This window comes from Palaemon carinicauda, chromosome 3 (assembly GCF_036898095.1).
Source record: "Palaemon carinicauda isolate YSFRI2023 chromosome 3, ASM3689809v2, whole genome shotgun sequence".
Lineage (NCBI taxonomy): Eukaryota > Metazoa > Arthropoda > Malacostraca > Decapoda > Palaemonidae > Palaemon > Palaemon carinicauda.
Window position 1 is genome coordinate 23,485,124 of NC_090727.1, and position 12,500 is coordinate 23,497,623.

The 12,500-nt window shown below is 37.0% G+C and overlaps 1 long non-coding RNA gene across 1 annotated transcript in view; it reads left to right on the forward strand.

Moving 5' to 3' along the window:
• The first annotated feature begins 7,072 nt into the window (after positions 1-7,072).
• The window catches only part of LOC137636949 (uncharacterized), a 12,894-nt gene continuing 7,466 nt past the window's right edge, over positions 7,073-12,500 (forward strand). Inside the window, exon 1 of the long non-coding RNA XR_011043313.1 lies at positions 7,073-7,455. This is a non-coding gene — a long non-coding RNA (uncharacterized lncRNA). The remainder of the gene's footprint in view (positions 7,456-12,500) is intronic.

A 12,500-nucleotide genomic window follows, 5' to 3' on the forward strand; every position in this document is an offset into this window, starting at 1 on the left:
GTCAACGCCGGTCTTATTACTGTTTAAATCTTCAGTTTTGCTTGATATTTAATTAAAATCATAAGAAAATTATATAAAATATTCCCAATTCACGTTTAATACAGCTAATCCAGGGACTGGGATGAGAAAATGAAAATTGTCCTCAAAAGTTAGTCAGATTGAATCCCACTCATCCATCTATCGTGAAATGTGGAGATACACAAATACACACACCTACACCAATCCGCTGTGGTCAGCGCACTGATGATATCTGCCCCAGACTCAGACGTGAATAAAGCATTCCCATCTTGGCCCCCAGCCCCCATCGTCAGTGGAAGAATTGCCTAAGGTGGCGGGCAATTACATCACACTGTAGGGGGTGCTAAACATCTCTGGACTAGATCAGGCCACCTTTGGAAACTGGACCTTGCAACATACAACGCCAGAACCCTCTCTAGGGAAGAAAAGCTAACTTAACTGTTACTAGAAGTGCCGAAATGAATAAATTTGGATTTTATAGGATTGAGTGATATCAAAAGAACTGGGAAATCTTCTGTGAGCGCACTTAAGCCTTCTGGTAAGACCATAAATTTGATGGTTTTACATTCGCCAGCATGTTTTGAAAGGTGAAAGAATAACCACCAAGGACATTACTTAACCGGAAGTTTGTATCAGTTGCGGTACAGCTGCTCGCACAGTGGGATGAGATCTGCTGCTTTGAAAAGCAGGATCCTATAAGCCTAGAGGCCCCAATAGGGAAAATAGCCGATTGAGGAAAGGAAACACGGGAAGATAAGATATTATGAGAACAGTAACATTGAAATAAGTATTTCCTATATAAACTATAAAAACGTTAACAAAACAAGAGGAAGAGAAATAAGATAGAATAGTGTACCCAAGTTTACCCTCAAGCAAGAGATTGGTCATATCAGCGTGATAATTGATTGATTGATTTAAAGTTTTCAGGCATCCTGACATCTAAGGTCATTGACGCCGGTAACATTTAATTTATGTATACAAAAAATAAAAAATAAAATAAAATAAGTAAAAGAGAATTCAATTAAAATCATAACAGTTGAATGTCATAAAAGTTAAATATTTTTCAGAAGACCTGCTTCTGAAATAAATCTAAAAATGCCACTTGCATGGTAGGACACATCATTTCCAAGAATTTTCGCAAGGATCAACCTGCCACCCTCACCTCGAGCCTCAAACAAATATCTATTCCTTAAGTTGTTATAATTATCGTGGCCGGAATATCACGTACATTGTATTAATTCGTGTTTGTTTGGATTATCCAAGGCTGAACGCCCAAACACGTATTGGCTCTTTGCAATTTTGCTCGGCATATTACTCGTTCAGTTGCGTAACTTTCTCGCTGTTTATAAGTTGTTTTTTTTTATTCTTTGTTTTGACTGATCACTAAAGCCTTTGGGTGAAGATGATAGCATGTATGCTATGACGTTTTGTTTTTTATTGCCTTATCGAAATGCTTGTATTCACCACTGTCTGTTTATTAGTTTATTTGTATGTTTGTTTGGGATCAACTTTACAAACTCAGAATTCGATATCACCATAAAAGAAAGCCAAACACTTGAGAGAGAGAGAGAGAGAGAGAGAGAGAGAGAGAGAGAGAGAGAGAGAGAGATTATAAGATCCGCCCAATTAAAAAGATTCCAAAAATTTGATTTACACAGTATTTAGAATTGATATCTATTATAAAATTATTTGCCCCCTTTGGCTCGTATTATCGAGTTTAATTTTTTTTACTCCATCTCCAGTTTACAGAAGAGAAAGTTTTGAGTTTTGATCTCCCAGGATTCGTGGCTAAATCCCCCCAGGATACTAGGTTAAATCCCCGAGAATTCGTGTTTAAATGCCCAAAGCATTTGGATTCAAATCCCCCAGGATTCGTGGTTAAATCCCCAGATTTCATGGTTAAATCCCCGAGGATTCGGTGTTAAATCCCCGGATTTCATGGTTAAATCTCCAAGTGATTTGGGTTGAATTCCCTAAGAATTCTGACATGAAACCCCCCAATTGTTCGGGATTAAATCCACCGCAGGATAAGTGGTGAAATCCCCTGTAGGATTTGTGGCGAAATACCCCGTAGGATTTGTGGCGAAATACCCCGTAGGATTTGTGGTGAAATCCCCGTAGGATTTGTGGTGAAATCCCCGTAGGATTTGTGGTGAAATACCACGTATGATTTGTGGTTAAATCCTCTGTAGTATTTGTGATTAAATCCTCCTTAGTATTTGTGGTTCAATCCTCCGTTGGATTTGTGGTTAAATCCTACATAGGATTTGTGGTTAAATCCCCCACAGGAATTGTGATTAAATCCCCCAGGATTCCGGGTTAAATACCATAGGTTTCATGGTTAAATGCTCCAAGCCTTTTTCCTTAAATCCTGAGGATTCGTGGTTGAATCCACCACAGGATTTTGGGATCAATCAGCCTGGATTTTGTGGGCAAATTCCCAGGATTTTTGGGTAAATCTCTTACAGGATTCGGGGATTTAATCCCAAGGATTTTGGGGTAAATCTCCCAGGATAATGATGGTAAATCCCCCATGATTTTGCGGTAAATCTCCACAGGATTCGTGGATAAATCCCCCGATAATTTTGTGGAAAATCACCCTGGATTCGGGAGGAGAGTGTGTTGACCTGAGGTAAAGAATGTTTTTGTTTCCGTTAAAAATCTGTTGGTTAATATCGAGTTCCAACGTTAGCGACCAATAGGCGGACTTGAGTCATTAATTACGAGTAACAACAAACAATTGTAACTGGCAAAATTTATTTTAAAGATCCTGTTTTTTTTTCATTTTTATATATATATATATATATATATGTATATATATATATATATATATATATATATAATATATATATATATATAATATATATATATATACATATATATAATTAAAGTTAATAAAACTTCAGATTTGCGTTCATTTAAATGTCTTGATTATGAAAATCTCCAGGTGAAGTGTGCTAAAGAATGTCACCTTATTTTTTTCTCTTTAATTTATTACCTCCGCCTATGGAGTTGGAAGGGGGTAATGCTTTACCCAGGACCCATTAAGAGGGTCCTGGGTTGTACCCCTGAGTTGTGTGTGTGTGTGTGTGTGTGTGTGTGTGGGAACAGCTCACGTACAACAATTTTAATCGTAGAGTAGTGAAACTTGCAGGGATTAACTTTTATGTAAAAAGCTGGAAATTATTAAACTTTGTAAGGCCAAGATCGAAGGTCAGGGTCAAGCAAAAGGTCCAATTCACATAATCAGCCATAAGTCTGCACATCGTCATCACAGACTTCAAACTCGGTTCATATTTGAGTGTATGAAAATCCACGTCAATTAATACATGTTAAGGTTAAAGGTCAAGGATTCAAAGTTGAGCTAAAGGTAGAAAATTAAGCTGCCGTGGCGTAGGTCTGCTCTCTACTGATTGCCCCCCTAGTTCTCTGTTCACATAAACCTTTTTTAATTCACATATAAGGTCAGCTAACGTCGTCTGTATTTTTATTATTTCGTATATTTCTTCTAATTTCGTTTAGCCTAATTGTTGCTTATTTTGCTAATTCCCTTGTATTTACTCGGAATGGTTAATGTAAGAGTATCATAACAAACAAAGTAAGTTAAATTATTCAACAGAGACGGCATTTACTGTAACAGAAAGGCCGAAGGGCCAGTCTGTACTGGAGCAGTAATTAAAGTCTGCAGGCTGTGACCTTAACTCTGTTAGAATGACCCATTTGTCTATTAAACATTTCCACTCTGTTGATATAAAGGTCCATGTGAATTAATGTGACCAATGACCTTTCAAAGAGCTATATTAATCACCCCGTCATCTCCCCTTTCCTGTGCTCGCACTTGGGGAGAGGTTTGGGCTAGGAAGGGTTTGGGGTGTCTTTTAACTGCCCACTCAGAGTAAGGATGTAAAGCTCTTAGTATTACACAGCGTATTTTCTATATATCCGAATATCTTACTTTTCAAATTTTTGGTTAAATATTTTCGACAATGAGGACTATGTAAATAAACTTAATGCAAACGTAACCATTCAAAATGCAACGCCATATACGGGTGCTCTTAAAATCAGCCATGTTCATGATTACGATTAGACAGCAACAGTTTGGAAACGATAATTTATCGAAAATTGTACGAAGACATCTTAAGAAATATTAAGCCAGTATTTATCCCTCGAGTTCTCGTTACATCTAATGTACATTTGAGACTGTTACGATGCCAGAGAAATCTCAATCAATTATTCAACTGTGGCAGTCCAACAATTGATGATTGACAGTCTATTCATAAATCATAAAAGACGAATACATTTCCACACACATTAAATTAATGAAGTTTTTAGCTGTCAAGTTTATTCTACTGGTGCTATGATTTCCTTTTTAACAAATATTAAATATCTAAATTAACGTATATATTTTAATTAGTTTTCTCTGTTCAAAATGTGAGAGGTAGGGTTAATTTCTCTCTCTCTCTCTCTCTCTCTCTCTCTCTCTCTCTCTCTCTCTCTAAATATTAAATATATGAAATAACGTATTATATATTTTAATCATTAATTTTCTCAAAATTTTAAAGGTTAGAGGTATAATTAATCTCTCTCTCTCTCTCTCTCTCTCTCTCTCTCTCTCTCTCTCTCTCTCTCTCTCCTGGACTGTGGTTGTTATATTTTAGTTTTAGAATATAAGCATTTACGCTCTCATTGAAGTGGCAATACCAATTCTTTAATTGGTGCTTCAATCTTTGTTAAAACTTGAAACGAACTATAATCATATGGCACAAGCGGCATTCACTTTTCTTCAAGACCTTAATTTATGATTGGTTCCCATATCTTACGCATTTGCTTTGCTAGTGTTTACGCAGAAAAATTTGCGTATTTTAAACTTACGTAATTCAGATACTGAAATATGAACTTTTGTCACTATTCTCGTGTCGTAGAATAAGGTTATTATTTACGTAAATTTGTAGAGAAATAAGTTATGAAATAAGTATGTGTTGTGTCGCCAGTCTTTTGTTCTTAACCGGTCATAGATACAACCGAACATAAGTACCAATCTCTCTCTCTCTCTCTCTCTCTCTCTCTCTCTCTCTCTCTCTCTCTCTCTCTCTATTCAAAGTTGTGTTGACACCTTTTAAAAGATATGTATTTCACCTACAATTAAATTTATTTATAGTTAGAATAAAGAGAATATTTGGAGTAGGGGGTATAAAAGACTAAAGCCATTAGCGAATAATTATTGATAGAGAGAGAGAGAGAGAGAGAGAGAGAGAGAGAGAGAGAGAGAGAATGCACTGGACTTGGTTAATAAATGCTAACTTAATACATTAGCTAGATTGCGAGAATTCTATTTTATGAAGAATTTTGGAAATTTCACCATTTCGTCGTTCACCGAGCGTACTTACTGTAGACTCCTCGAAGCATTTGACGAGAGTAGCAGAGATCAATTGAATTACTCTATTTTACAAATAACTAGAACTTTTCGGGTGAATTTTGTCTTGGTGTGATATTAAAGCAATAGAACTTTAGGGCTTTCTAAAGGATAATGGTCCCTTACCCTAACCCCCATCCGGGAGGGTTTATAGTTCCTAACTGCTCACTCCGCATGATAAGTTTGCGGCCACTGTATCGAATTATAGATAGGTACAAAGCTTCTAAGTTTATTCTTATTATTGTAACTAAGATTAATTTACCTGTACATAACTAAATTAATGAAATCCTCCTCTTTTACTTTTATTCCTCAATTCTACCTTGAAATCAGTTGGGATATCATCAGTTTGAGCTTTAACATGTGGTGGTCAGTTTGGACTTGAATTCTTCTTTCATATGCGTTGCCTATACTTAAGTATGAAATCAGATCCCTGCTCTGATTTTGCAACATACCTATGCTTATATCTTGTATTTTAGTCTTGGGTAGTGCCATAGCCTCTGTACTATGGTTTTCTACTGTCTTGGGTCAGAGTTCACTTGCTTGAGGGTATACTCAGGCACACCATTCTATCTTATTTTTCTTCCTTTTGTTTTGTTATAGTTTTCTTAGTTTTTACAGGAAATTTTAATGTTGTTTATGTTCTTAAAATGTTCTAGATTTCCTTGTTTCCTTTCCTCACTGGGCTATTTTCATTGTTTGAGCCCCAGGGCTTATAGCATCCTACTTTTCCAACTAGGGTTGCAGCTTAACAAGTAATAATGATTATAATTATATCGACTGTCCTAATTTTGGGAATGAAGATAAATGTTCTGTAGTATCCTCTTCCTCTTTGCATAGGTCACAAACATCATCATTGTATCTTCCCCTGAAATTTGCTTTCAACTTGAGAGTATCTAGTCTTTCCTTCTTTACAAGGATTGCCTTACCCAGACCCATTTCTCGAACGTAGGCTCAGCATTATAAAACCGCAATTTGCTGGCCGGCACTCCTAGGTAAAAAATCATTTTAGCTTCGAAAATGAATTTGGTTATGCCCAGTCGATTCTTTTTCTATTATTTAAATGCCTAGTTCAAAATTCAAATTCTCTTGACCAAGACAAGCGTTTGCCATGAATACGCAATTCATTCTTGTGTTAACCATATCCCACAGGAATGCTAAACTAGGCTGTTGCTTATGTAACTCTGATACGCTTATTATTGATCAAGCTTTCTGCGTTCTTGTTACTCTGTCTTGTCTTCCTTAATACTCGTGGCATTGGAGCAGTTGAATGTTCAAATATTTTGCCGTGTCTACATTCAATGTTCATTTGACTTGAATGAGGTCAATGATTGTACCCTGTTGTCATGGGACGACTTCAATGAGGTCAATAATTGTACCCTGTTGTCAGGAGACGACTTAAATGAGGTCAATAATTGTACCTTGTTGTCATGGAACGACTTGAATGAGGTCAATAATTGTACCCCGTTGTCAAGGCGAAGCCCAGGAGAGAGAGAGAGAGAGAGAGAGAGAGAGAGAGAGAGAGTATTAAGAATCCTATTTTCATGGGGAAGGGCCCTAGTTGAACATCCTTGTTACTTCGCGAATCCCTTTTCCTGAACACGCACAGAGCGATGAGTTATTTTTTTCATAACATTTCGTTGTTATATTTAAGTATTCAAAAATCTGGGTTTGGTCCTCTTAACATCTTGATTTGTTCTTTCAGACATTCCTCGACATACCAAGAGAGGCAAGGGACACTGTCATTTTCCTATCAAGCAGGACAATGCCCTAGAGACTGACCATATATATACGATATGCCATATGATCAGCGCCTAAGGCCCCTCTTCACCCAAGCTAGGACCAAGGGCCAGGCAATGGAAGCTAATGACCTAAACCACCCATCCTCAACTCACAAGAACAGTGAGGTTGCAGCGACCAAGTGAACTAACGAGAATGGGCAAATCACCATCCAAGGACGCTACCACCAGGCCACCACAACCCTAATATCAGCAGTCGTTTGGAAGAGACTGTTCAAAATATTTACGGTAAGTATTTTGAAAACTAAAGTTTTAATATAAACATTTGTATTTGAATGTTATCTTTTGCTAGTAAACTGATTAGAGGCGTGGATTTAAGGCTTTAGACTTACTTTAATTTTCGTAAAATCACATGATTTCATTCAATATTTTTCTGTCGGAAATTTTTTGTGGAAATAGTTGGAAGGTCTGTTGCTTGTGAGTGTGGGAAGGGAGGTATTCTTATGCATTCTTAATGTTTGCTCATTATAGATTGAATCTCCGTCAACGAAGTTGGAAGGAGGTTATGTTTGTGGTGGTTTGTGTGTGTGAAACAGCTTTCTGGCCACAATTTCAATCGTAGGGTAATGAAACTCGCAGGTATTATCTGTTATGTAGATAAGCTGAAAATTATTACATTTTGGAAGGTCAGGGTTAAAGGTCAAGGTCACTTTCAAGCAAAATGTCCAATTCACGTAATCAGCCATAAGTTTGGACATCGTTGTCAAGGAAACTTCTAATTTGGTTCATATTTGAGTGTATGAAAATCCACGCCAATTAATACATGTTAAGGTCAAAGATAAAAAAACCAATAACATGAAGGACTTTCACAAAAATCTTGATGATTTGATGGGATTAAAGAAAAAATATGTCTTGCCTGACAATGTTTGTGCAGAGTGTTTTGCTATATTCTTTAATGAAAAAATTGATAAAATCTATAGAGGTTTCCCCCAAAATCACTTGGAAGGACAGTCAGCTATGCCAGTGAAAGAGGGAAAGAAGTTAATAAAATTTAAGGAAATAAATATGTGCGACTTGTTAAAGGTTATGAGAGAGATGAAGAATACATATTGTGGAAACGACCCTTTCCCAAACAGTTCAATAAGTGAAGCTCCAAACAAGCAAGTTGTATATAATATTTACCTGAACATAATTAACCTAAGTATATCACAATCCTGTTTTCCTAACTGTGAAAAAACTGCGTTGATCAAACCAATTTACAATGGGAAAGGTGATGTAAACGAGCTAATTTCATATAGGCCCATTTCAAATTTATCCTACATGTCAAAGCTTATTGAAAAAGTCATAAGTGAGCAATTATGGGCGCATATTGACGAGTTAGAGGTATTCCCGGAAAATCAATCGGCCTACAGAGCTAATCATTCCACAGAAACTACTTTGTGCTCAATAATGAATGATATGATAGGTCTTCTTGATGGGGGAAAGTGTGGAATTTTTATTATGTTAGATCTTAGTGCTGCTTTTGACACTGTTGTGCACGAGTACTTACTTGACGACTTAAAGTCTATTGGAGTGACTGAGGAAGCACTGAAATTTTTGCGAAGTTACTTAGTGAACAGGAAGACTATTGTAGAAGTTTCTGGAAACCGATCCAATTAGAGAATTCTTACGAAGGGTGTACCACAGGGTAGTGTTCTGGGCCCTATCTTGTTTAACATAAATACTATCGAGCTATCACACATCTTGAAAAAACAAAAAGTGGGTTTTAAACTATATGCAGATGATACTCAGTTTTACCTCTCAATTTCAACAACACAAGATACAGAGAAGAAAATTGATGAGATAATGACTGAAATAAAAACATGGATGCAGAGGAAAAAGCTCAAATTAAATGATGATAAAACAGAATGTATGTTCTTTCGCACAAAGGTGGCTTTGAAGAATTACCAGTTAATTCAAAGTATAAAAATTGGTGATGCTGATGTTAGGATTGTGCCTGTTGTGAAAAATTTGGGTGTACTGGTAGACTGTAATTTGTCAATGAGGGACCAAATTGTGAACACAGTGAAAGTGTGTAACTATCACCTGAGAAACATAGCATTTATTAGAAAATATTTAACAGAGGGCAGTACAAAAATTTTAGTGATGAGTCACGTAATATCAAGGCTTGATTATTGCAATTCTCTGTACTACAAATTGCCCAATACACTACTAAGAAAGCTTCAAAATGTGCAAAACTGGGCGGCTAGACTGATAAAAGGCATTAAACTAAGGGAGAGAATAACTTCTGCATTGATCGATCTACATTGGTTACCTGTTAAGGCTAGAATTGAATTTAAAATTTGCTTGTTGACTCACAAAGCACTTACAAGTGATAAGCCTAAATATCTTCGTGATTGCTTGGTCCCCTACCCTGAAGCTACCAGCGCCGCTGTAAGAGTTAGACATGCTGATGATCCACATAGACTATCCGAAATTAGTGTGAATCATGCAATAGGAGGAAGAACGTTCAGTTATGCTGCACCGAGACTCTTTAACGACCTTCCACTCGATGTCAATAGCAATAATGTGGCAGCTTTCAAGAAAAACCTGAAGAATCATCTTTTAGAAAGTGTTATAATAGTGACCTGAAAACTATTAAGCCTGAATACAAATGCTAGCGAAATAACTGATAACGATACAGAGCAAAATATTAACTGGAAAGAATTATTTTTTCACACACCAAGGCCCACCTGAACAGACCTTAAGTGTTTGGTGGAGGGCGAGAAATAAACCCCTAAAAGTAAAAGTAAAAGTAAAGTAAGGTCAAGGTCGAGAGATAAACTGCCTCTACTGAGTGCCCGTCCAGTTACTGATAATTTCATAATGATTAGGCCCAACCAGGGGATCGAACCTCGGTAATTTAGTTAAATATAATCTATCTATAGTGAAGTGGAATTATTGTCTCTCTCTCTCTCTCTCTCTCTCTCTCTCTCTCTCTCTCTCTCTCTCAATATAATTCATGATTCATCCATAGAATCTGATTCATCTGGATTTAATGAATAAATTCAAAACCCGAACTTAATGGAATTATCATCGGCTATAACGAGGCGTCCATAACAAAAAAGGTCTCTTCGCCGACAATTACACAATTTTCCCCATATACTTACTTTTACTTTTAGGGGTTTATTTCTCGCCCTCCATCAGACACTAAAAGTCTGTTCAGGCGGGCCTTGGTGTGTGAAAAATAATTTCTTTCCAGTTAATATTTTGCTCTGTATCGTTATCAGTTATTTCGCTAGCATTTGTATTCAGGCTTAATAGTTTTCAGGTCACTATTATAACACTTTCTAAAAAGATGATTCTTCAGGTTTTTCTTGAAAGCTGCCACATTATTGCTATTGACATCGAGTGGAAGGTCGTTAAAGAGTCTCGCTGCAGCATAACTGAACGTTCTTCCTCCTATTGCATGATTCACACTAATTTCGGATAGTCTATGTGGATCATCAGCATGTCTAACTCTTACAGCGGCGCTGGTAGCTTCAGGGTAGGGGACCCAAGCAATCACAAAGATATTTAGGCTTATCACTTGTAAGTGCTTTGTGGGTCAACAAGCAAATCTTAAATTCAATTCTAGCCTTTACAGGTAACTAATGTAGATCGATCAATGCAGGAATTATTCTCTCCCGTAGTTTAATGCCTTTTATCAGTCTAGCCGCCCGGTTTTGCACATTTTGAAGCTTTCTTAGTAGTGTATTGGGCAATTTGTAGTACAGAGAATTGCAATAATCAAGCCTTGATATTACGTGACTCATCACTAAAAATTTTGTACAGCCCTCACGCTTATTTGTACAAACTTGTACCATGTTTTCTTCATTTTCTATATAATTCACCTTTTCTTCATATTATAATTCACCTGGATTCAGATTATGAATTCAAAATTTTAATCGTTTTTGGAGTTTGTCGTCGGCGAAAAGGCCGTAACCAAATGGTCTCTTCACCGATAATGTCCTCTCTCTCTCTCTCTCTCTCTCTCTCTCTCTCTCTCTCTCTCTCTCTCTCTCTCTCTCTCTCTCTCTCTCTCTCTCTCTCATATTTTCTTCATTTTCCTTATATTTTACGAGTCATCTGGATTTAATCCATAAATTTAGTATCCTAATCGTTAAATAGAATTGTCGTCGGTGAAAATGCCGTCGATCTAAGATCCGTTAGTTTGAAAATCTCGTGACATCCTAACGTGACATATTAATAGATACTGACTTTATTTACGTAACTGAAGCTATAAAGTTCCCTCCTCGTGAATGACGGTTCTACTATGGCTGTCTATCAGTAAATATTAAACGTCTTAAAGGTTAGATTAAGTAGGCTATAGCCCGAACATTGATGGATTGAGTGAAGCAGTATCTTTGCATATCATTAAATATTTCTTTATTTGTTGATTTACGTATTTGTGGATATCTGGCACAAAATAATGACCTCCACCAACGAAGTTGGAAGGTGGTGATATTTAACCCCCTGTTTGTGTGTGTGTGTGTGTGTGTGTGTGCGCGTGCGTGTGTGCGCGTGCGCGTGCGTGTGTGCGTGTGCGCGTGCGTGTGTGCGTGTGTGTGTGTGTTTGTGTGTGTGTTTGTTTGTGAGTGAAGAGCTTCCTGGCCACAATTTTAATCGTAAAAATTCTATAGTTTTGAACGATCTTTATTTGCCTAAATTTTTTTTGTGAAATTTTACCAATATGTGTTTGTGAGTGAACAGCTTTCTGACCACAATTTTAATCTTAAAGTAAAGATTCTATAGTTTTGAACGACCTTTAGAAAGTTTATTTGCCTAAATTTTCTGTGCGAAATTTCACCAATGGGAACTTTTAATTGTATTAAAATAGACAAATATTTTAGGCTTGTGGTGGCCGATGTGGTAACGTCCCTGGCTGGAAAACGCCATTGTGTGGTTTGAGTCCCGCTCAAACTTGATAGTTTCTTTGGTTGCTGCAACCTTACCATCCTTGTGAGCTAAAGATTGGGGGTTTGGTTGAGCCTATAGGTCTATCTACCGAGTTTTCAGCAGCCATTGCCTGGCGTAGGCGCTGATCATGTGTATATATAATCAGTTTCTAGGGCATTGTCCTGCTTGGTAGGACAATGTCACTGTCCTTTGTATCTCCTATTCTGAGTGGCCTTTAAAACTTTAAACTACCGGTACATTCAATTCCTTTGGTATTTGATATGTGGGAAGTGGAAAAATTTATCTTGAATGGGAAAGTACTGTAGTTTCTACGACTTATCCTTTATTTAGTCAGAGAAAAAGCCTATAATAGTGTTTAACTCTTGGTATGTCATCTATAATATGTATAGGAGGCT